This window comes from Schistocerca piceifrons, chromosome 7, assembly GCF_021461385.2.
Source record: "Schistocerca piceifrons isolate TAMUIC-IGC-003096 chromosome 7, iqSchPice1.1, whole genome shotgun sequence".
In the NCBI taxonomy this organism is placed as follows: Eukaryota; Metazoa; Arthropoda; class Insecta; order Orthoptera; family Acrididae; genus Schistocerca; species Schistocerca piceifrons.
The window spans coordinates 166736865-166761052 of NC_060144.1; positions in this window are offsets into that span (position 1 = coordinate 166736865).

Below are 24188 nucleotides of genomic sequence, written 5' to 3' on the forward strand. Positions count from 1 at the left end.
ACGGTTCTAGAATACTTCGGAGTTTTGTGAACTCATGTCCGGACTGCCGGAATCGTGAGGAAACACAATACTATCTAATCATCACTACCGTGTGGCTATGTTTCCGGTGTTCGCGTCTTACGTGTCATGGAGCATGAATGAACCAGCTTCGACTTATAGAAATGTGATGTATACTGAACTGTGTTGTTATGCGTAAAGTTACGTTAAAAATTTGTATACTGAACTGTGTTGTTATGCGTAAAGTTACGTTAAAAATTTGTAGAACACAAATCGATAAACATTTTCTGGCACCTCGTAAGACAGTTCATTGATTAACCAATGACTCTCTTTGTAAAAACATCTGGATAATAGGAAAGGTGATGATTTCAACTTCGATCTGAAGTTCTCTATGAACGTTTTATAGAATTCTGCAATATTAGTAGAAATGTTCTTGACCTGCAACGTACTGTGTCTCATCCAGGAAACCTGGCATTTCTGTGGTCGCATGCAAATAATGAGGTAAATATCTGTGAGAATTTTGGTCCTGATCATAACCTTTGTCTGAATTTCGGTGAAGTATTTGCAAAATCTATGCAATCTCTGTGGCCTTGCAAAGAGTCTCACATTTGCTATCCATATTAGTCAAGAGCATCGACACAAGTTTAAAGCTACGTTCGCCTCTTGAATTTTCAATCAACCAGCTCTGGGATCGTCGTTTACGCTCATATTACAACCAAGGAAGTTATTCCTCCAACAAAATATTGTGTTACGGCATAGTCCTAACTTGTCGTAAACTTCACTTAATTAACTGTGGTTGCTTAGGGGGCTTCTTCCACCTGACTTTTCGAGCACCAACTTCTTTTTCCAGTGCTTCCTGAGGCTCAGCATGGTCGTGTTACTTACATGCAAACTACAACAATCATTTAATTAAAATTTGGCGTGTTGTCACTTCTGCAGCATCATCCCATTCACGATTTTGCAACACGTAGTCGACTCGAAGACGCAACATTTCCCCTGTATTTGCGTCATTTCTCAGTAACTTAACTAGTCGAAGGTAAGCATCGCAGGAAGGGATATTACGGAAGAAGTGCACGCAGAGGGATCAGAATTTATTAACGATGCACTTTAATTTGCTCTAAGAGCAGACTTAAGAGCTACAGGAAGTTAGAGTGGTGTAGATAAACATTACAGTGGATACAGCGTCAAAGGTCACGAGGCGAACGCAAGCAGAGAACAGAAAATGCGCAGGGGAGTACATTTAAAGAGACGACGACAGTTCGTGTACGTGGAGGATCCTAATAACATACCACAAAATGAGACAAATCATGAATAATTATAGTGCCTTGTCTTTGAGTAAAAGAGAGCTGATGGAACACTTTATAAGGCAAAGGAAATTGTTTTCATTATTTGAGGGAAATTAATTCTACAGTTGACAATGTTTAGGTTCAGAATGTTGAAACCACTTTCTCTTATCGTTAAGCCAAGAATAAATTATACAGGATAATGTGAAACCAGAAAAATATTGCGTAACTCTTTGAGTTGTCAACTATAGGACACAAAATTTTCATGATTACGTGAAATGCTCTGTCTTGTCAGAAGTAGGCATTATGAGAACCGCGAATGTAGTACAGTTATAAGGTTTATAATTTAAACAGCAACCAGCCACAACGATGATTTCCAAAAATTTATTTAATTAAATCGTACGTGAGGGGATAGAAAGACTTGCGGCAGCGACAGGCAGATACACAGCTGACGGTCGAATCGCCTACAAGAGGTATGGCTCAAATGGCTCTAAGCACTATGGGATTTAACATTTGAGGTCATCATTCCCCTAGACTTAGAACTACTTAAACCTAACTAACCTAAGGACGTCACACACATCCATGCCCGAGGCAGGATTCGATCATGCGACAGTAGAAGCAGCGCGGTCCAGGGCTGAAGCGCCTAGTACCACTGGGCCACAGTGGCCGGCACAAGAGGTATAAAGGGGCTGTCATTTATACTCAGCTGATTCATGTGAAAATATGTCCGACGTCATTATGGCCGCACGACGGGAATTAACAGACTAGTTGGAGCTAGACGCATGGGTCCATCCATTTCGGAAATCGTTGAAAGTTCAGTATTTTGAGACCCACAGTGTCAAGGGTGTGCCTACAAAACCAAATTCTAGGCATTACCCGTCACCAAGTAGAACGCAGTTGTCGACGGCTTCATTTAACGACAGAGAACAGCGGCGTTTCCGTAGAGTTGTCGGTGCTAAAGGACAAGCAACACTGTGTGAAATAACGCAGAAATCAATGTGGGACCTACGACGAACGTATTCGATAGGACAGGACGGCTCAATTTAGCGTTAATGGTCTGTGGCAGCAGATGACCGACGCAACCGACTTAGGTAACAGTACGACATCGCTTGTAGCACCTCTCCTGGGCCAGTGACCATATCGGTTGGATCGTAGAAGATTGGAAAACAGTGGTCTGCTCAGATGAGTTCCGATGTCAGCTGGTAATAGCTGATGATACTGTTCGGGTGTGGCGCAAACCCCACGAAGCCGTTGACCCAAGTTGTCAACAAGGCAGTGTGCAAACTGGTAGTTGTACATAATGACGTTTGCTGTGTGTGCATGGAATGAACTGGGTCCTCTGGTCAAACTAAACTGGTCATTCACTGTAAATGGCTATGTTCGGCTACATGGAGACCATTTGCAGTCATTCAACAAACTACTATTCAATTGATGGGTTCAAATGGTTCAAATGGCTCTGAGCATTATGGGACTTGCCATCTGAGATCATCAGTCACCTAGAACTTAGAACTACTTAAACCTGACTATACTAAGGACATCACATACATCTATGCCCGAGGCAGGATTCGAACCTGCGATCGTAGCAGCAGCACGGATCCAGACTGAAGCACCTAGAACCGCTCGGTCACAGCGGCCGGTAATTGATGGGAGACAATGTGCCACCTTGCCGAGCTACAATTGTTCGCGATTCGTTTGAAGAACATTCTGGACAATTGGAGCGAATAATTTGGCCACAAATAGCACCCGACATGAAACCCATAGAACATTCATGGGACATAATCGATAGTTCAGTTCGTTCACAAATACGGAAACACTTTTGTAATTACGTAATGTTATAGGGGCAAAGTGTCTCAAAGTTACTTCTTGGACTTCCAACGACTAGAATCCATACAAATTCAAGTTGCTGCCTCATGCAGGGGAAAAGGATGTCGGACATGACATTAGAAGGTATGCCATGACTTTTGTCAACTCACTGCATAAGTTAAATTCTCTCACTTATAATTACAACATATTGCCACATATGTGTTTAGCTTGAAGAGACCCACTGGTGCTCATGTGACCATGTCCAAAAAATGTAGTAAGTATATATAAAAAGCTTTTCTTCTCTTTCCTCATCTTATCCCCTGTCCTCACAGGGTCAGCATGTCAATCTGAATTTGGCAATGTTAGCGGTAGAGGGTGGCAGACGCCCTTCCTCTCACCATCTCTCCCCCTTCCCTCACCCCCTCCTCTGTCGGGGCTTAATTTGTGAGTCTCAAGTATGTGCGTCTTGTGTTACCACGTGCAAATGTGTGAAGGTTTTCGAAATGTTTGCGAATCGTGTAACTGAGGCGGGACGTGAGTGCCAGCCCCCAGCGTGGTATTCAAATTGTGTAATTTGGAAAGCTGCCTAAAATCCTCATGCAGGCTGGTCGGCAGGCACACTGGTCCTCGTCATTATTCCGACTGTCCAATGCGACCTGTGGTCGACGCGATTCCCCGTATCCCGGAAGCGGTGCGCTAACGCGCGTTGCTATCCGGGAAGGATACCATTTAGCTCGAAAGACAGAGATGCTCAGTCTTTAGTGAACAGTCTTTCCTATATTGTCAAATCTAACAACGTTTTGGTACACCACTCACAGTCACCACGCGACTACCTAAAATTGACTGATCTTCAGGCTTGTATTTTTAACCATACACATTTATAATCAGTGAGACTGCAAGTCTTTCTCAAAAGAATTTCACGTACTTCGGTCATAAGTTTCGCATGTCAGATTCAATTATTGTCTTACGAAAGAAGTACTCATTGGGATACACAGTCAAATTGCAGGAGATATCTGCCGATTAAAGCAGGTACTATGCAACCAAATGTAGAACTCATATTGGTCATGTTGCCTATTACACGTGAGGCAAAAGCTGATAGATAGATCGCTTGCTTTCGGTTTTCATTTCTTTCCAGTCGTTCGGCTGGGTTAATGGTTTCCTGAATTGGTCCTTATCATTTGCTCATTCACTACTCCTGTGTCAAACGACTTACCTCCTCATCCTTTGTAATCAGATTTACGCATTCATGTGATTATCTATCTGTAGTTTATTTCCTACTCTTACTTCATCCTTTAGCTCGAAGTTACCTATTGCTGCATACCGCAGCAGATATCCAATTGAAAGTTTTCGTAGTAAGCTAATGTGAAAAACGAGAGTATTTTAAGAATTTTGAGATGGTTTTCGGATAGTTTTAAAAAGTAGAGCATTTTTACTTGATTTTTTTTTTTTTGTAATTAACGAGGAACAGTCATCTAAATAAGCTCATGTTCAGAAAAAACAGAACACCTTGAACGACTAGAGATAGGACTTTCATATTCACAGGACATGTACGTTAGTATGTTCAGCAGAGATGTATAGCATCTCAGTCACCTCGGTTCGGAAGTTTTCCTGTTGCCTAGTAGGCACACTTACCCGCCATGGGCCCTGATAACTTGTTCCACGCGTGATGGCATCGACGCGTGTAAGGCTGTAAGGCTCGAATGGCGTCTTGTGGTATAGCCATCCATGCTGCATTTACCCAGTTGTAAAGTTCATCTGTAGTGGTTCTTATTACGTCACAGCGCCGGAGCCGTCACTCCGCCATATCCCACACATTTTCGATCACCCCAAGTCTGGCGATCTGGCGGCCAGGGCAATAGGCTGACATCCTGTGACACCGAGCAACATGTGGCCATCTGTTTTCTTGCTAAAAATGGCGTCTGGAGTGTTGTGCAGAAAGGGTATTTCTACGGGTCGCAGTCAATCACGTATGTCACACTCGCCTTATTTGTTCATGAGACCCAGAAAATATTAGATACAGGCTCCCAGGTAGATGCTATTTTTCTTGACTTCCGGAAGGCGTTCGATACAGTTCCGCACTGTCGCCTGATAAACAAAGTAAGAGCCTACGGAATATCAGACCAGCTGTGTGGCTGGATTGAAGAGTTTTTAGCAAACAGAACACAGCATGTTGTTATCAATGGAGAGACGTCTACAGACGTTAAAGTAACCTCTGGCGTGCCACAGGGGAGTGTTATGGGACCATTGCTTTTCACAATATATATAAATGACTTAGTAGATAGTGTCGGAAGTTCCATGCGGCTTTTCGCGGATGATGCTGTAGTATACAGAGAAGTTGCTGCATTAGAAAATTGTAGCGAAATACAGGAAGATCTGCAGCGGATAGGCACTTGGTGCAGGGAGTGGCAACTGACCCTTAACATAGACAAATGTAATGTATTGCGAATACATAGAAAGAAGGATCCTTTATTGTATGATTATATGATAGCGGAACAAACACTGGTAGCAGTTACTTCTGTAAAATATCTGGGAGTATGCGTACGGAACGATTTGAAGTGGAATGATCATATAAAACTAATTGTTGGTAAGGCGGGTACCAGGTTGAGATTCATTGGGAGAGTGCTTAGAAAATGTAGTCCATCAACAAAGGAGGTGGCTTACAAAACACTCGTTCGACCTATACTTGAGTATTGCTCATCAGTGTGGGATCCGTACCAGGTCGGGTTGACGGAGGAGATAGAGAAGATCCAAAGAAGAGCGGCGCGTTTCGTCACTGGGTTATTTGGTAACCGTGATAGCGTTACGGAGATGTTTAATAAACTCAAGTGGCAGACTCTGCAAGAGAGGCGCTCTGCATCGCGGTGTAGCTTGCTCGCCAGGTTTCGAGAGGGTGCGTTTCTGGATGAGGTATCGAATATATTGCTTCCCCCTACTTATACTTCCCGAGGAGATCAGGAATGTAAAATTAGAGAGATTAGAGCGCGCACGGAGGCTTTCAGACAGTCTTTCTTCCCGCGAACCATACGCGACTGGAACAGGAAAGGGAGGTAATGACAGTGGCACGTAAAGTGCCCTCCGCCACACACCGTTGGGTGGCTTGCGGAGTATCAATGTAGATGTAGACACGCACCAACTGTGATTCGTGGCTGTACCCTATAGCACTCCACACCATAAGGTCTTGAAGTGGCGCTGTATGTCTTGTGTGAATGCAGTCGCATTTATGCTGGTCCCACTGTCTGCGTCGAGCCAAAATGTGGCCACATTTTCTAACAAACAGAACCTTGTTACGTCCGAATATACTATGTGGTGTCACTCCTGAGCCCAGTGTCATCGTCCCATACAGCACTGCCATCTAGCATGTTTCTGCGCATTTGTTAAAGATAGGAAGAGAAGTGGTCGACGCGCACAATTTGCAAGTCGTAATGACGGATTGTCACCCCTGACAGCGTACTATGAGTTTCACTATTCCACTGTTGCGCCACAGCTGAGGAGGAAGCAGATCTTTCCTGCAATGCTAATCGGATGAGGTACAGCTCTTCTCGGGGGCGGTCTGGGTGGTGCGACATGACCCATCTCGTAGTGTGCTACGGCCTTCCGTGGACTATTTTGCACACGCCCTTGCACTGCCGAAACACTTTGGCCCATTCAAGCAGCAATTAGCCGGGTTGACGCATCACATTCTCTCTTGCCAATATTGTGTCTTCTTTCAAACTTACTGATTTGGCGGTAGAGTTCGCGCATGGAACTGCGAGGCATCGTGCACGTCTGCTCAAGTCACATGGATCTATTACCTTCGGTTTACAGTGACAATGTGAGCTGCAGGCATATTTTACCGGTAGGTGGTGTTGCGCCACAATATCAGTATTGACCGTGACCCCTCAGGACTAAATGGTTCAAATGTTAATCATGCCTACAGAACATAATAATGTATACGTCCTGTGAATATGAACGCCCATCTCTAGTCGTTCAAGATATTCTATTCTTTTTGAACATGAGTGTGTTAACATGAACTGTCTGAGATGGCACTGTATTTAAACAGAACACGAGTGACCATTTTCGTGAGTTTATTAACATGGTAACTGCCATAGCCAAATTTATAAAACGCTATCTGCTCCTAAAATCCATGGTTTTCTTTAATAGCTCTGATCAGTAATCAATCACCCTTAGGAAGACTCAGGTTTTAGACAGCGGAAATGTCTTTGAAAGTGACAAATGTAGATATTTAGTTGCTGTCGTGTCCTTGTTTTCTCTTCCGAAAATTAGTCACATTCGCATTTATTTGTGTGAAATGATGAAAATGGCATATTGGACATTTTTCAGGTAAGACTAATTACATTTTGTGATAGATTGAACACTCTTCGTATCACTGTAGTGACACCTGGTTGTTGCGCGTCTCACACTGCTAAGATTGCGACCCGCGTCTAACTTCACTTCAGGCACTCCTATTTTTCGTTACGTTTGAGCAGCTCTCTAATCAAAGCTGGCAATGCTTCCCCCAGTAAAGACTACATAACAGCAGCTCCTGCAAAACATATTTGTTTATGGCTCATCCTTTTCTCTTCAGTTATTTGTACCTTATTACGGACAGTAGCGTTTCAAATTAATCACCTCCGGAGACTGGAAGGTTCAAGCACGTCCCTGATGTGTATGAGCTTCCGCAACATGTGGTATATCGTGGCTACAAAAGGTCAGTCTTAATGACGAGAAACGAAATGTATCCACAGAAAAAAAGCATTTTTTGTCTGGAATAAATACCAGCACAACGTACGAGTGGAATCATTCCGATTCTGAGCTCAAACTCAGACAGAGCCTACTACACTGCTTTCGGGATTTAAACATGGCCAGTTAAAAGGTGACTTGCGGTAGCAGCACATCTTTATGAATATTTAAGTGCACAATATGTCGCAGCTAGACGTCATTTACATAAAGGCAATTGTTTGTGAATTATAGGAAGAAGAACGGTGATTCTCCCATCCTGAAAGCGAGGGTACGTGAGATCCTCGAGGCAGGGAAGAAATCAGTGTATGTTTGTGCATCCACAAAAAAAGTTGTTTAATGAAAGATATTTTCAAGGTCCAAGAATTTACGAGTAAACGATGAAAAAATTCCATAAACCATGTGTCGGGTATATGATTCGCTAGTTGCAATTGTTGCAAATGTCTCAAGTATAATGCTACAGACGGGTTTGAGAGAAGTAAGAATACAATGGTTATTAGGGACGGTTACGAGGGGAAAGAAGAGAGCTTAGGTAAAAGAAATTGTAATAGAAATTGGGCCTTTGGTGAGCATCTGATAGGGTATCTATGAATAGTTACACATCAACATGGAGCGCATAGGAAAAACTGTAAGGGAAGAAAATTTTTAGAACATGTAAAGTAAGTAATTCTGTTTGCTGATTGTAGTAGGTCAGCAACTATGACCACTCTGGCACGGAGTAGGAAGAAACAGATTCATATCGTTATTCTGTTACTCCATATTCTTTTTGTACCGTACTATCCTCTGTCACTAGTTTGCCAGTTCAATGCTCTTTTCCCTTTGCGACAGAGGCTCATGGTATGTTACAGCAGGTACTGAAAGTTTACGTAGACGGTGTTATTACTTTTTCTCCTGTTCGGGTTTATGACTGTAGTAAGGAACGATATGGGCCTTAAAGATGTCTGAGGTTAAAATAGTTTACCACGAAATAACTATTCATTCCTGCTCCACAGAATCCCTTGATATAACATGGTGTGCCTCAACGATACAGAAAGCTGACAGTAGTTGGAACAGTTTCTATAAAGACAGAGAGCAACCTTTTCACTGGTTGGAGGGGTAAAGGTCTTGATTATTAATGGATGAAGTATTGTGAACTGATGATCAATCTGGTATTGCCATATTGGTGATGCATCACAGAAGAAAGCTATGCTAAACTATAGCTTTTTTGTGTTCCAGGTACATGCAGCTCTATTGCATATGATGATGATGATGATGATGATGGCATCATCACGAATATAATATTCCGGAGATAGTCAAGTCCAAAGCTCGAACTTTTGGCCGACAACTACACAGGAAGATATTGTCATCAGAGAAACAAATTTTTCCCTCTGTGGGTTGGGGATGTGTTAGTTAAATAACATCATAGAGGAATGGATAAGGTGAAGTCTGATTTTGTGGGAATGAAGGGAGTACAGTCGCAGTAAGAAGGATGTCTGGTAACATGACTACAGGACGATTAACAAGAAAACAAATTAGGGTAGTGTAGGATTAGGTGTTATAAAGAACAATAAAACAGAAAGCAGGCTAATTTGTTTTGGGAATAATGAATGAATCATCATACTCAGTGATGGTCAGAAAGCCATAACTTAATACAGAATACACTATCTCATTATATGAGGGAGACAGTGAAGTAACGTATAATGAGATATAAACGGATTAATTCACTATATTGAAAAAGACGATAATTTTTTATAAATGGAGTTTTAGTTAGTGTCTTGGAAAACTTGGAGAAAGAAATACAGTCCAAAATATATATATATTGGCAGAAAGGAAAAAAATGGGAGGCCTCATGGAAAAATATTGGGTACAGCGTGATTTAAGTATTGGAAGTACTTGCTTTTGAAACTATTAAGAAGCTGCGTATAGTAAACTAAGTTTACCTTTGGAGAAAAGAGGAGCAGCTGTATGAACACCAAGAGCGAAGATGGAAAACTAGTACAAAGAAAAGGAGGGAAATCAAAAGGTGGAAGGTTTTTATACACATCAGACGACGTATCTCAGTTTTACTGATATCCTTGAGAAGGCCAACCATAACCAAACTTGGTGTGCAAGATATAATATACAGGCGAAATGAGCTCAGCCTTCAAGAGAGCTGTAATAATTTCGGTTCTAAAATAAAACAGACGCTGACAGTGGTAAATATCACCGGGCCATCACTTTATTAAGTCATGGTGGCAAAGTAATGACACAAATTATTTACAGAACGCTGGAAAAAGTTGTAGAATCAATTTGAGTTCCACGAAAATGTAGGAACACACGAAGCGTGCTAACCACACTGCGTTTCACAGAAGATAGTTTAAATAACGACAGAAAATCAGGAGGCGGTAGGATTATCATACAGGAAGCGAGAGATTAGGATGTACGGATACCAGACTGCTGTTATAAAAGTCGAAGGTTAAGAAAGTGAAGCAGTTATTGAGAAAGAAGGGAGAGAGATTTGAGCTTATACCCGACGTTAATCAATCTGTATAAACAATGAAGGAAGAGAAAGAGAAATTGGGAAAGTGAGCTGAAGTTGACGAAGGTGAAATAACAACTTGCTAATGACATTGTAATCTGTCAGAGACGGCAAGGCTTGGAAGAGCAATTGAACGGATTGTATAATTTGCTTAAAAGACGTTGTAAGATGAGCGTCGACAAAAGTGAAACAAGTGTAATGGAATGTTTTCGAATGGGATGATGCCGAGTGAATCAAATTAGAACATGGATTGTAGAATATCGATTGACAATATCAAGAAAAGGATTTCTGAAAAAGAGAATGCTGTTAGCATCGAACAGGAATTTAACTGTTTTTCTGAAAGTATTTATATGTAGTTATCTTCGTAGCCCAGTCAACGAAGCTTTCCCCTCTACTCGCTACTTTTTGTACACTGGTAGGAGGGAGTGTGATGAACAACACACGAAAAAACGCCACCGGTGAGGTGCGAGCGAAAATGTTTCTCAGTACAAAATTAAACTGCTTTACATTTCCTACAAGAAAGGTCGTATTTATATATTTCTGGGACTAGTAGTATCCATGTTGCAAGGGATGGAAAAGTCGCAGATTTTTAAAACCAGTGTGTTAACGGTATATAAATAATGTTTACTCTTCAATTAGGTGGATTAAATTACATATTAGGTGTGTGGACTATGTCTATGTGCAGTAGAGTCGTACTAAGGGCTAAATTGTGTTCTAGTGGTATAACGGGACGGAGGGGACGGATGTGGAGCGCCGAACCTCGAGAACAGATAAGTAGCCGAATGTTGACCACGCACTTCCCTCCTTCATATGTCTACGAACTGACCCAACTCTGTCCACCCCGCTGCGTCGCGAGAAGCAACTATAAGCTGTTTCACTAAGTGCAGCGCACTGTACAAATCACTGGCGACGCAGTGTGCAGACGAGCCGTGGAGGGAGAGGGAGTTTATTTGCCATGAAGTGCATTAACACTACATGGATTACAGATGTGAGTTACTAGTAATACTAGCGCAAGAAACACGTATGGACAGAATCTGCTTAAATTTACGCACAATGGTCAACATTGCTAGGGGGGAGATAGTGTTTTAGTCACCCCATACGGCAACTGTCGCGTTCTTTCGGGAAAGGTAACTTCCCCCACCATGCGCGCTGCTCGGTTGTCATTTTGCTGATACACTATACCTCCACAGCATTTCCTGTCCAATTTACTCATGTGAGTGGACAAATTAATATCACTGAGCTCGTGTCTACATAGCGGAGTTCTTTTTCAGTTTCTTAAAGCAGTGCTTATTTAAAGATCTTAAGAAAACATTTATGGAAATATGTTTCTGTGAACGAAGGCTGAGAATTTGTAAATTTGATGTTTTGAGTGACCTGTTTGTAGGAAAATGTAAAGTACTTTTCTACTGGAAAAAATTCGCCAGAATTCACGGTTTTAGGGGTTTTCAAGAAAAAAAACTGATAAACTTTATTTTCATTTCCAGATGACGCAATTTTGACTCAAAATTATCCTTGTGAACCTGATAAAACGTGGACGCCACAGGAGAAATCTCTTTGTGTTACCTGGTTCATACAGACGACTTCCGACACTCAACTGCAACGAAAGTTTCGAACTATTCGGGCTTGACATTCTTCATTTATGGAAATAGGTAGCGTTCTCCACGAAAAGGGGATGGGTCGATTGTCTGTTTAAGACACCAACATGAACGAGGGACGGCAAACGTTTGCACGGAGTCCGCCAAAATCGGTACATACGGCGGCCAAAGAATCGTAAATGAGAAGGTAAACAGTAAACAATCTCCTGCATAAGAGGATACCGCTACATGCCTACAACGTGAAGCTGCTTCAGGCAATAAAGCCTTCAGACAAATATCAGCTCGAACAGTTTGCACTGGGTATGCTAAGCAAGACGTTCGCAAACAATCACTTTTTGGAAAAGATCTGTTTCTCCAATGAGGCAACATTTCATGTATCCGGTAGAAAGAATCGCTATGACGTTCGTATGTAGGGTTCACAGGAGACTTATATGTGAAATGAAAAGAGAGAGTCCCAAGGTCAGTGTTTGGTGCGGACTGATGCACAATTGCATCATTATCTAGTCTTTTTCATCACGTCTACTGTCCACTCTGGTGCTTACCTGGAGGTGTTACAAGTGTTTTCTGTGAAACAATTCTAAAACAAGGAACTTGATGTCATATTCCAACAGGTTTTGGGACAATTCCACGCATCCCTAAATGTACGTTTATTTCCAAATGAAAAGTTTCCAGATTGGTGGATAGGACCAGATGGCCCAATTCGATGGGCACCACAAACCCCTGACTTCACACCACAGGAATCTAGTGACTCGAACCAAGATTAGAGACCTACAGGGCTTGATGGCGCAGATTCGCAATGCATTTCAACATGTCACTTTTGTGACGTAACAGGCGAGTTGTGGCGCCCTGAAAATATTCTAATGAGGCCGCCTTATGGGAGGTGCACCGAGTTATGAGCTCCCACATCGCCTGCTTATAGTGTGGGTAGGCACCTATCACACCGTAAAATTGTAGGTGGCAATGCGGCCTCGTTTTTGAAATATTGCCTGTTAAAGTGTGAGCTGCTCTCCGTACACAGAAAAGTTTCACTATTGCGGCAATTGAGCGAGTAGCTGAGTGGCAAGCGATCGAGAGTCCCGTCCAGGCGACCCTGGTTCTAGACTCGTTTATGCTACTTTTGTTTCCTTTTTTTCAAATACCTATTTTAATTTATAATTAATCATGAAAGTTCCGCAACGAACTGATTAAAAAGAATTACAAGCCTCTATAAATCAAAATTACAAATTGAATGTAAAATTTTGTTTCAATCTTTTGCGTTCTTTATTGTAGCAGGAAATTAGCCGTAATGTAATTTCTTGAAATATTTTATTATTGTTTAATATTTTTTCGTTGTATTTTTAATTTTGTTCCGTTGAGGTGGCGAATATTAAAAAAATACCAACGAATGAGGGAGTAAAAATATGTTTCATTTAATGGAAAGTTAATCGATGTTTCCAATATTTTGACGAGTACATTCCGACGAATGATACTTGTTATTAAAGCAATCAAAACTTTTGTACCTTCGACACCACGAACATTGCAAGAATGCATGTTCATTTTAGTCTCAATTGCATCTGTATTTTCTCAAGTCCGCGGGAAACGCCACTACATTGTCGTTATGGAATACTTCTTTTTTGCGATGGATCTAGCTTCGCGGCATTCCAGGCATATCTGTAACAGTATTAACGATGAACTTGTAGTATATCGCCGGCCGGAGTGGCCGAGCGGTTCTAGACGCTACAGTCTAGAACCACGCGACCGCTACGGTCGCAGGTTCGAATCCTGCCTCGGGCATGGATGTGTGTGATGTCCTTAGGTTAGTTCGGTTGAAGCAGTTCTAAGTTCTAGGGGACTGATGACCTCTGCAGTTAAGTCCCATAGTGCTCAGAGCCATTTGAACCATTTTTGTAGTATATCTGAAAATGCAAGCAATCTATACGAAAACTGAAAATAATGCTATATTCACGTACCTTATCATATTTTTATACATCGGAGCCTACAGCTGGTCATGCACCATCGAAAGAATTTTTACCATGTCTACGTTGTGCTGCAATAGGTAAAAGGAGCGTTTTGGAAGTAGCGAATGTAATTCTTCACTTTGCAATAAAGATATACATCACATGGCTGACAAAACGATGCATATCATGGTGGTATCACTAATAGAGGCCGGCCGGAGTGGCCGAGTGGTTCTAGGCGCTTCAGTCTGGAACCGCGAGACCCTACGGTCGCAGGTTCGAATCCTCCCTCGGGCATGGATGTGTGTGTTGTCCTTAGGTTAGTTAGGTTTAAGAAGTTCTAAGTTCTAGGGGACTGATGACTTCAGATGTTAAGTCCCATAGTGCTTAGAGCCATTTGAACCATTTGAACTGATAGAGTACAAGTTGGTAGGCCGTCTTCATCGTTGAATTTCATTTGATGCAAGTTCGTGGAGGTTTGCCCACCCCACGAGTCAACGATGTAGAGGAATTGATTATTTTCCACGTATGGTTGAATTACTTCATCCAAAAACTCTTCGTACGTTTGTTTATACGGTTTTTTAGACTATTGTCTATGTGATGTGAACATTCTAGTATTTCTTCATATATCCGTCGACGTCTTTATGGACTCGGGAGCCGAACGTTCCAGTCACTTCTTGCAGGCAACAAATACTTCAGGGAGCAGTTTTCCTGACAATGTGATTGCATATTGCGCAGTATAAGAGTGCGTCAATTTAGTTATTTTGAAAGTATGTAGACAAAATTTTATCCTTTTATTCAGTGAAAGTATCATTGATAAGATTGTTCTAAATTAATTATTCAGCAACACTGCATCTGACTGCGTCTGTGAACTTGTTTCTTGGACTCTTCCATTTTGCCAGAAATGCAACACGTATTTGACCCAGCAATAAAATTTAAGACAATAATGCCGTTTGTGCAATGGCATTAAGATGGTACTGGAAAATTAACTTTTGGCCCTGATGTTTACTTGGTTCTTTCATGGGTGGGTAACTTTATCTACTACTGATTTACATATTCAATTGAAACAAAGGATTTGGATTATGATTCAGGCTGTTAGATTTAAAAACAATGTTATCTCAATATATATATTGTTAGAATTTTAAGTCATACACAAAACCTACCGTAGCACGAAACACTCTTACAAAAAATTTTACCAAACGCTTACGCTGTCAAACCTTGGACATACAAATCCTAACTCTGAATATTATCTAACAAAACCAATTTGAAATCATTATATATCTTCTCTCATTTACGTGCTAAGGTTGGGTCTGGGGCAGCGAGCGCGATCTACCTTACAGCTGTCACCACACGTCTGCTTCTTCCAGGCACCTAGCTGCGACTCCTCCCTTAAAGCTGTCTTCTTCTTCATGTTCTTCTTGCGTTACGGCCTCTGTAGGACCACAAGCAGCCCCTTTGTGGACTGCAGTTTCCTCTTCTTTTCCCAGAACCTCTTCATTCTTTCTCTTCTCCTCTACCGCTCTTCTTCCGAGATCTTCAGTTTCCGTTTCTCCTGGTGGCTCCACTGGTGACATTCTAATCTTTTCCTGTGTTCTTCTCTGTCATTGATCTCCAGCATATTTGTCGGTGTATATTTGTTCCTCCAATTTTCCTTTCCATCAACCTTGATCCCCAATTACAATCAGTACTTCCGAAGTTCAACTATCCACTTGGTTCCTGTCTTTCCCTTTATCCTCCCTGTTGTTTCCCACACTCTCATCGTCATACTATCCATACTCATCCTAACTACATGCCCAGCAAACCTTGCCCTTTTGAATCTGATTTCCCCGGATATTGGTCTGATGTTTGGGTGAAATTCTTCCCTAGGTCTTCGCATCCACCTCTCTCCACCTCTTTTGGGACCTAGTATTTTTCTCAGTATTTTCCTCTCTTCTTTCTCTAGTTGTTCTGCCCATTCCTTCTTAGTGTCATCGTCTCAGCAGCATATAATACTGCATTCCTCACTGTTGCCTTGTAGTGGCTTATCTTTGCCTCTGTGGACATATTCTTTTTGTTGTATACCTCTCTCGTCATGCAGAAGGCTGACCTCTTCTTTATCCTCTCTGTTATTCCCTCCTTGCTGCTGTTCCTTCCTGTTATAAATTCTCCCAGGTATTTAAATTTGTCCACCATTTACACAGTGCCTTCCGGTGTTTCCCAGTTTTCAGTGGTGTTTAATGTCTTTGTCTTGTTATAGGCGATCCTCAGTCCCACCTTTCTGGCTACCTTACTTAAGTTATCGAGCTGTGTCTTTGCGTCTTCTTCCGTCTCACTTACTATTGCTATGTCATCTGCTAAGGGTAGACAGTCCACTTGAGCCCTGTTATCCTTCTTGTCCCCCACATGGGTCTTTGGTATTCCCATTTCCTCGTTTATTGCTATTCACTGCACGATCACTTCGTCCAGTGCTATACTGAACAACAATGGTGACAATCCATCTCCCTGTTTAACACCAGTCTTGATCTCAGATTCTTCTAACAGTGCTCCTCTGAATATCACTCTTGCTTCTGTGTCTGTCAGAATTTCTTTTATGAGTTCGGGTGTAGTTCCATCAAGTCCTCTGTTCTTCAGGATCCTAACAAGAGTCTGTCTGTCGATGGAGTCATATGCCCTTGTGAAGTCCACGAAGGTTATTACTGTTTTTTTTTTTGTTTTTTAAGGCGCTATGTCCTATCAGTTCCTTCAGGATAAATATCTGTTCTACACAACCTCTTTCCTTCCTGAATCCCGCTTGGTAGTCGCTAACTGTATTTTAAACCCATTCCTCTACTCTCTTGAGCAATAGTTTTGACAGAACCTTGTATCTGACCTCTAGTAGCCATATTCCTCTGTAGTTGTTTGCATCTCTCTTGTCCCCCTTTTTGTGTATTGCTACTACAATCGCATTCTTCCATCCTTCTGGCAACTTCTTTGTTCTCCAGATCTGGTGAATTGTGTTGGTCATGTTGTCTGTTGCTTTGTTGCCTCCCCACTTTATCATCTCGGCTGCTATAGCATCTTCTCCAGTTGCCTTATTATTCTTCAGATCGCTAATGGCATGTGCGACTTCACCCCTGGTTGGAGGGCGTGGCTCTCTCTCTCTCTTCTGTGTCAGTCCCAAGTTCCAGCTGTTCTTCAGGTGGTCCACAGTTCAGCAGGTCGTGAAAGTGCTCTGCAAAAATCCGACAGTTCTCCTTCGCACTGACAGACAGCTCCCCTTTCTTATCTCTTATAAACAGTTCTCTACCCTCTATCCAATCAGACTCTTTTTGAATATCCCGAAAAAGTGTTTGCTGTAGTTTTTCCTGAAGTTGGTCTCAATCTCGTCCAGTTCCTGCTTCATCTTCTGTCTTCTGGTCCATCTTATTGTTTGGGCTGCTTCCTTTCTTGCTCCTAAGAAAACTTCCAATTTTTAGGGTTCTTCTTGCTGCTCCAGTCTCTCCAGGCTTTCCTGCGAGTCTCTACCGCTTCCTCACGTTCCTTGTTCCACCACGAGTGCTTCCATTTCTTTTCTTCCTTTCCCCATAGTTCAGCCTGTTTCACCATATTTCGCTTCATGTCGTCCCATTCATTGAATGATTCAATCCCTTCCTCATATCTGGATCGATTGTGTTTTAATTTGTTTCTCTCTACCTTTATGTTTTCTGTTCTTCTTTTCGTCTGTGGCAGTCTGTCCCTGTTTGGAATCCAGAGGCACTTAACTTCTGTAAGATAGTGATCCGATTCTATTCTTGTGTTCTACCTGACCTTTGTGTTCATGATCTCTTTAGCATTTGTCCAGCTGATTGCTACGTGGTCAATTTGGAATTCCCCAAGGCGGGTGCATGGGTTTGCCCATGTCTTTTTCTTACACGGCGCTGAAGCGTGTTGTCATCAATCTCACTTTGTGTTCGCGACACAGTTTGATTAGCCTTTCTCCATTTTTGTTTGGCCGCTGATGTGCAGGGTACTCGCCCACTACTCCTTTTTGTTGCTTCTCTCTTCCAATCTGTGCATTATAATCTCCTACTAGTATCTTTACACGTCTATATGGTATGTTTTTCAGTGTATCATCTAGCTCTTCCCAGAAACTATCAGCAACTTTCTTGTCTTTCCTGTTCTTGTCATTGTATGTGCATGTCCATTTATTATTGTATACTTTTTGTTCCCTGCTTGAAAAGCTGCCTGCACACATCTGCTTCCTCCGGGCACCTACCTGTGACTCTCTATTTTTATTTATTTATTTTTTTTTTTTTTTACTGCACGTGTCCGGCTCTCTTAACCATCAAAGAGCCTCCTACTCAAAGATATTGTACTCGTCCCACCTTGCGGTTGACAACTACCGACTATTTTCTGGATCTACCCTGATCAGACCTTAGAACATACCTTTTAAGTTGTTCCACAGCAATTTAGGTGACTTTTTCACCATTGTAGGACAAAGTGCGCCAGCTGCTTATTTTTTATTCACATCCTGTTTGTTGTGTATTTATGATATAATCAGGGTTGAATCTCGTGCTTATATTGCTTGTTTGCTGCTGATATTTCGTAGTGATTTCCAGAAGCTCATCCCATGATCTCTTGTCTTTCTCGCTGGCATATTTTGTTACATGCCGTTGAGATATCCGATTATCCGATGCTTCGATTTGAAGTGACGAACCCAAGATTCCGACGCTTTGAAGTCAAAATTTCCATCAAGAAATTGAAAAGCAGCAGGCGTTTCCCACTGTTGGAGCATCCGTGTTGTTACGAGGCCTGCTTTCTGGTCTCTCGCCACGATAAACCGGTCGTAAACATACGAATTGATTACTCCCAGTTTATCATTTCGCGTCCCCCCTAATGGGATTTTCCATCTCCACTTTGTCAACTGGGTTTTGCTTTTAAATAATCTCCTTGAATGTTTTTGTAACGTTTTCAATGACCGTGTTGGATGAAGTTCTGCCATCTCCACGGCCTCGACTTTCACTGCATATGGGATTCTCAACCGCTCATCTCCATCATCTTCTTCAATAAAATCTGAAGAAATAGGTGTTATTTCTATTTTTCGTTTATTCCGTGCGTCACTTTCGTCGTCGCTTGCTTTGTTGGAAAATAACACTTCTTGGTCCGTGAATGACATTGTCCTGTACATGTCTATATATCGTCAGAACATTTCTCTGCCGATTAATGAAGATCGTTCACTGAAGTTGAAGTTCACTGATTCCAGTATAAAGTTGTGTTTGATAAGTAACTGCCGTAGACAATGCATTGGATCTGTTAACTCCTGCCGTTCTTCATTGTTAGGTGGAGCCCACAAAAGACCTCCATGGTCTTCCACCAGTGATCAATATTGTCAAAATTGCACTCACTGGCAACTCGTAAACAACTTGCACTGTGCTCCATTTTAAAGAATAAACGTCTGCACTCTACAAAGCTAAGCTTTCAACTGGCGATAAACTTTTATTCGGCAGTTATAGCCGTCGCTACTCACGTACACAGACAGTAGAGTCCCTTTAATCGTGGAACGGCAGGTACAAATAGGGGAACGCCAACAGTCACAGACCATAAAGAGGATTAGCCGCGACGACGCGTCAACGATCTGACAGGTAAAAAATTTTTAAGGACCCTGTCCCAACATTTGTATGACTGGTTTACGACTATTTTCTAAGAAATATTTTAACAACTCTCAATTTTTAGGTAAATAGGCAAATTAATGTATGCCACATAAAAATACGCAAAAGATTAAAACAAAATGTGACATTCAATTTGTAATTTTGAATTATAGAAGCTTGTAATTCTTCTTAATCAGTTCCTTGCTAAATTATCATGATGAATTATAAATTAAAACAGGCATTTAAAAAAAAAGGAAACAAAAAAAACATAATGAGGCTCGCTCACTTACCACTTTTTTTTTTCTTTTTTGTCACCGAGTGGAAAAAATATCGGACCAGACCGGGAATCGAACTTACGCCCCCATTTTCTAGTTTTTTTTTTTTTTGCTAACCACTTTTTTCTATAAAACAAAAATGAAACAAAGGAAAAAGGATTTTTAATTTTTATTTTATTTATTTTATTTTCTTATATATAAAAATTGATAAAGGAAAGCCGTTCCTCTTCGGCAACATGAACAGAATAATAGAAAGTCATCCCGTTACAACATAAGGATGCTCCATACCATAGCCCGCCGCGAATTTTTCGATGACTGTCGTCTCGTTGCTGTGTTGTTTCCGTTGTTTGTTGAATCTTATTAATAAAAAAAGACGCTGGAAACAGGTGCGACGTTTATCTTCTCATGTGATCGATAATCCAGCTGCGAGGCGGATTAGGGAATGCACTCCAAAGAAAAGTAGAAAAATATTGCCTGTATTTAGGGTTCTTGACGATCGCACAATGTCGTTCGTTGAGGCAATACCAAAAATCGGGTACTGTCTTTTCGCCAGTAGCGAATAGGTAGTGAACAGCGCGGCCGCTAGTCCACGTCACAGAATTCGTTTTGGCTCTTGGCAAATACATCTCATCGGAGAAAAGAAGTAATCTGGTAGTTACCCTGTCGGGAGTCTTGAGCGTGAGAAAAGCCACTATCTGAAGCAGCAAATACCAGGTGTCCTTTAGCCGGTCGGGTTGGCCCAGCGGTTCTAGGCGCTACAGTCTGGAACCGCGCGACCGCTACCTCGGGCATGGATGTGTGTGTTGTCCTTAGGTTAGTTAGGTTTAAGTAGTTCTAAGTTCTAGGGGATTGGTGACCTCAGCAGATAAGTTCCATACTGCTCAGAGTCATTTGAACCATTTTTGAACCAGACGTCCTTTGCCGACCCGCATTTGAAACGATGTTCATCCGTGTCAATCACTTGGCATGTGGCACACAAGGGTGAGTCGGCGTGGTGGATGTGATGTAGGCGGGACTGGCACAACTATCTCCCATTAACAGTTACGTACCATGCAGATTGCACGTCAGTATCAAGGGTGGTGGCGTTCACTGCCTGCCACACTGGACGCCACTTTGTAGTGGGGTGTTTGCATTCAGTCACATTCGACGTCCTGTTCAGTTGCATGGCGGCATATATCGTCATCATCAAGCGTGTGATTAGTAGTGCGTTATGAATGTAGCTAAATTCAAGGAATAATTGGCTAATGTAGAAGAAAGGTGCTGGAATGTCCGATAACATCACTGGAGGTGCGAGTGAGGTCGGTTGTAAGGCTTCCAGTAAGAGACTTGTGAGGCACCTCGGGCTTCGTCGCCACAGGTGACAGCTGACGAACAGGGCCTTCGCTCTGTTCTGAACATGACTAAGGCCTGAATCTCGTCTGCTCCTCGGGAGGGTTAGAGACCCGTAACGAATCTTAAATAACATGCTCGTATTAACAAAGGATCCTAAAACCTCCAACATGCGGTGAGCCAGAGTAGGTGGTATCAGGAGTATCTGTGCAAAATTAGGGATGCGTTACGCCAAATACACGTTAGCATATCGCGTACGTTAAGGGAGGTCTAAGATGGTGGTCACTTATTTCTGCTCTCATCTGATTCAATAAACGCCTGTAGTTAAGGGCTGTTGAACGTTTCGTGTCAGATGTGAAATCAATGCCAAGACAGCGGATTGTGTCACTGATTCGTAACGGTGCGACGCTGTCGTCGGGAAGACCTCTGCCTATAGACAGAGCGTGCGATTTGTGGAGATTGAGATTGGTCCCTGATGTCGCGCGGTAGGTCGCCACCCACGCCAGTCCTGCACGAACATCGTCATAACTGCGAAGGAGGCGTACCAGATCATCCGCATAGGGTGTGCATCAAAAAGTGGTCCACCAAGGGGCATCCAAATCAGGCGTTGTCGGAGGCCGCAAAGGAGTGGTTCCAGGACGAGGGCGTACATTACCACCGAAAGAGGGCAGCCTTGTCGCACCGATAGCTGGATCTGTATCGGCGGCGTGAGACAGCTGTTATATAACACCTTGGACGTCGCGCCGCTTAGGAGACGCTTCAGTACCTTAACTATGATATCCGGATACCCCACGTGTCACAGTACCTCCACCAAAAATGTGTGGTCGACTCTGTCAAAGGCCTGGCTAAAGTCGAGTGAAGCCAAAACTCCTGGCAGTTGGCAAGCTTTGGCTAGCGCGATCATATCTCGATATCGGCACAGTGCAGTGCAAAAATTATGGTCACCACCCAACGATGCCTGGTCCTGCGACACAACACATTGTACCGATCTCCTTAGGCGCGCCGCCAGAAGCAGGGCGGAAATCTTCATGTCACTGTTGGGTAAGGTGAAGGGCGATAATGACAGATCCTGGGTCCGCCTCGTGGTTTGTGTATGGGCACAATCAGTCCTCCTAGGAAAGCCCCAGGGATCTGCGTAGTGGGAGACATAAGATCGCTGCAAATATCAGTCCATGCTGGTGCCAGCAATTGTTGATATGACCTGTAAAATTCCAGAGCGAGGCAATCAGTTACCGGGGACTTATGAGCAGCCGCCGCCTGTATTGCGTCAATGATTTCCTCTTCCGTTACATCTGCAGTGAAATCCGCTGCCGCTGTCGGAGAGGTCGTGCCATAAGTGAGTTGAGAGACTTCGACGATCACCTCTGGGGGATGTCAGTGTTTCGAGTACAGCCTAGTGTAGTGAGCAAGATGGGCGTTTCCCATATCGCGCTGGATATCAAGGCGTATGGCGTCTTCCGTCGTGATAGCTTGGATCAGTGTCCTGCGTCGGCGCCGTCCTACTGCAATGACGTGGTACATAGACAGTTCCTCCTGGGCCACTCTGTCTTGCGCGCGCGCTCTGACGATCGCACCCTCAAGGTGGCAACGTATTAATTTGATGATCTGTGCCTTGGCACGGTGCATCGTCACCTGCCTTGCAGGTGAGTACGGCAGTGTTGTACATTCCCTTAAGATGCTATAGTAAAAGTCCATGGTATGTCTGTTCCATGCTGCTACATCTCGTCCGTAGCCTATCAAGGTCTTCCGGAGGGCTGGTTTGGCGCAGAGTAACCACCACGACAGTGTAGACCGGTAGGTGCCACGCCGGCGGCTACGGGTATCCCACGTGTTCTGTATAAGGCGCCGACATTTCTGAGAGGCTAGGTGAGCGACGTTCAACTTCCGCCATTCCTTCTGGCAGCTGAGGGTAATGGCGCAGATGTAGGCCTCCTGGTCAGAAAACGCTGTGGGCGAAACTTCGGCACCTCTCGTCCCCGCAGCTATGGAGCGCGAGATGTAAATCCGGTTGATGCGGCTGGAGGAATGGCTGGTGTAGTGCGTAAATCCGGGCCGATCGCCACAAACATGTTCCCACGAGTCGACCAATTGAAGATTCTTTATAATTGTCGCAAGTTCTGTGCAGGGAGAATGATGTGGTAACTAATCCCTAGGTGGTTGGCTACAGTTGAAGTCCCTTCCGAATATCAAGGCGTCCTGATGGCCCATAAAGAGGACGGTGCATAGATGTTAATAAGCTTGACTCCTTGGACAGTAAGAGCCATGCCTCTGGCGTCAGGGAGATACTCGACGTTTTCTGCGGGTATACCTTCACGGAGGAAGATCGCCACACCACTGCCATTGGCCGACTCATGTGAAACACAAGTCTTGTAGCCATAGGGTTCCTTGAAGTCTGCGACATACACCTCTTGAAGGAGCGCAATGTCTATGTCTGCTGCTTTGTGCAGATCCTGTAGTATCGCTAGGTTATGTCGGGTACGTATGTTGCTGATGTTAATCGTCGCTAGACGGTATGTTTGATCAGCCAGGTCGATAACTTTTCAGCAAGGTGGCTCAGCACGATGCCGTACGGTTTGAAAGATGTCATCACAACTTCTGGTGGGACTTCGAATGGCATCCCGAAGACACTCAGAGTGCGAAGGCGTAATAGAGCGTGGTCGATCGTTACAGTTCACATGTGGCCATCAGGATGCTTAAATTTAAGTCCATGAGTGTGTCGGCACACATCATCAAAAAATGGTTCAAATGGCTCTGAGCACTATGCGACTTAACTTCTGAGGTCATCAGTCGCCTAGAACTTAGAACTAATTAAACCTAACTCACCTAAGGACATCACACACATCCATGCCCGAGGCAGGATTCGAACCTGCGACCGGAGCGGTCGCTCGGCTCCAGACTGTAGCGACTACAACCGCACGGCCACTCCGGCCGGCGCACACATCATCAGTGCACGCCTCTTCAATTTTCGGTTTTATGTATACGATACTTTGTGTTATAGAAAAGTCGATCCCAATGATGTCTTGAGGTGCAATATGAAGTTCTTCCCGGATAAATCGTTCAATGTCAAGTGCTCGAGGTCTCGCATAGTCCGCTTGAACAGTAATCTGAACTGTGGACTTATGGTACGAGTGCGCCACGGCACTACCGAGACACGGACGCGTGACACTCGCCGCA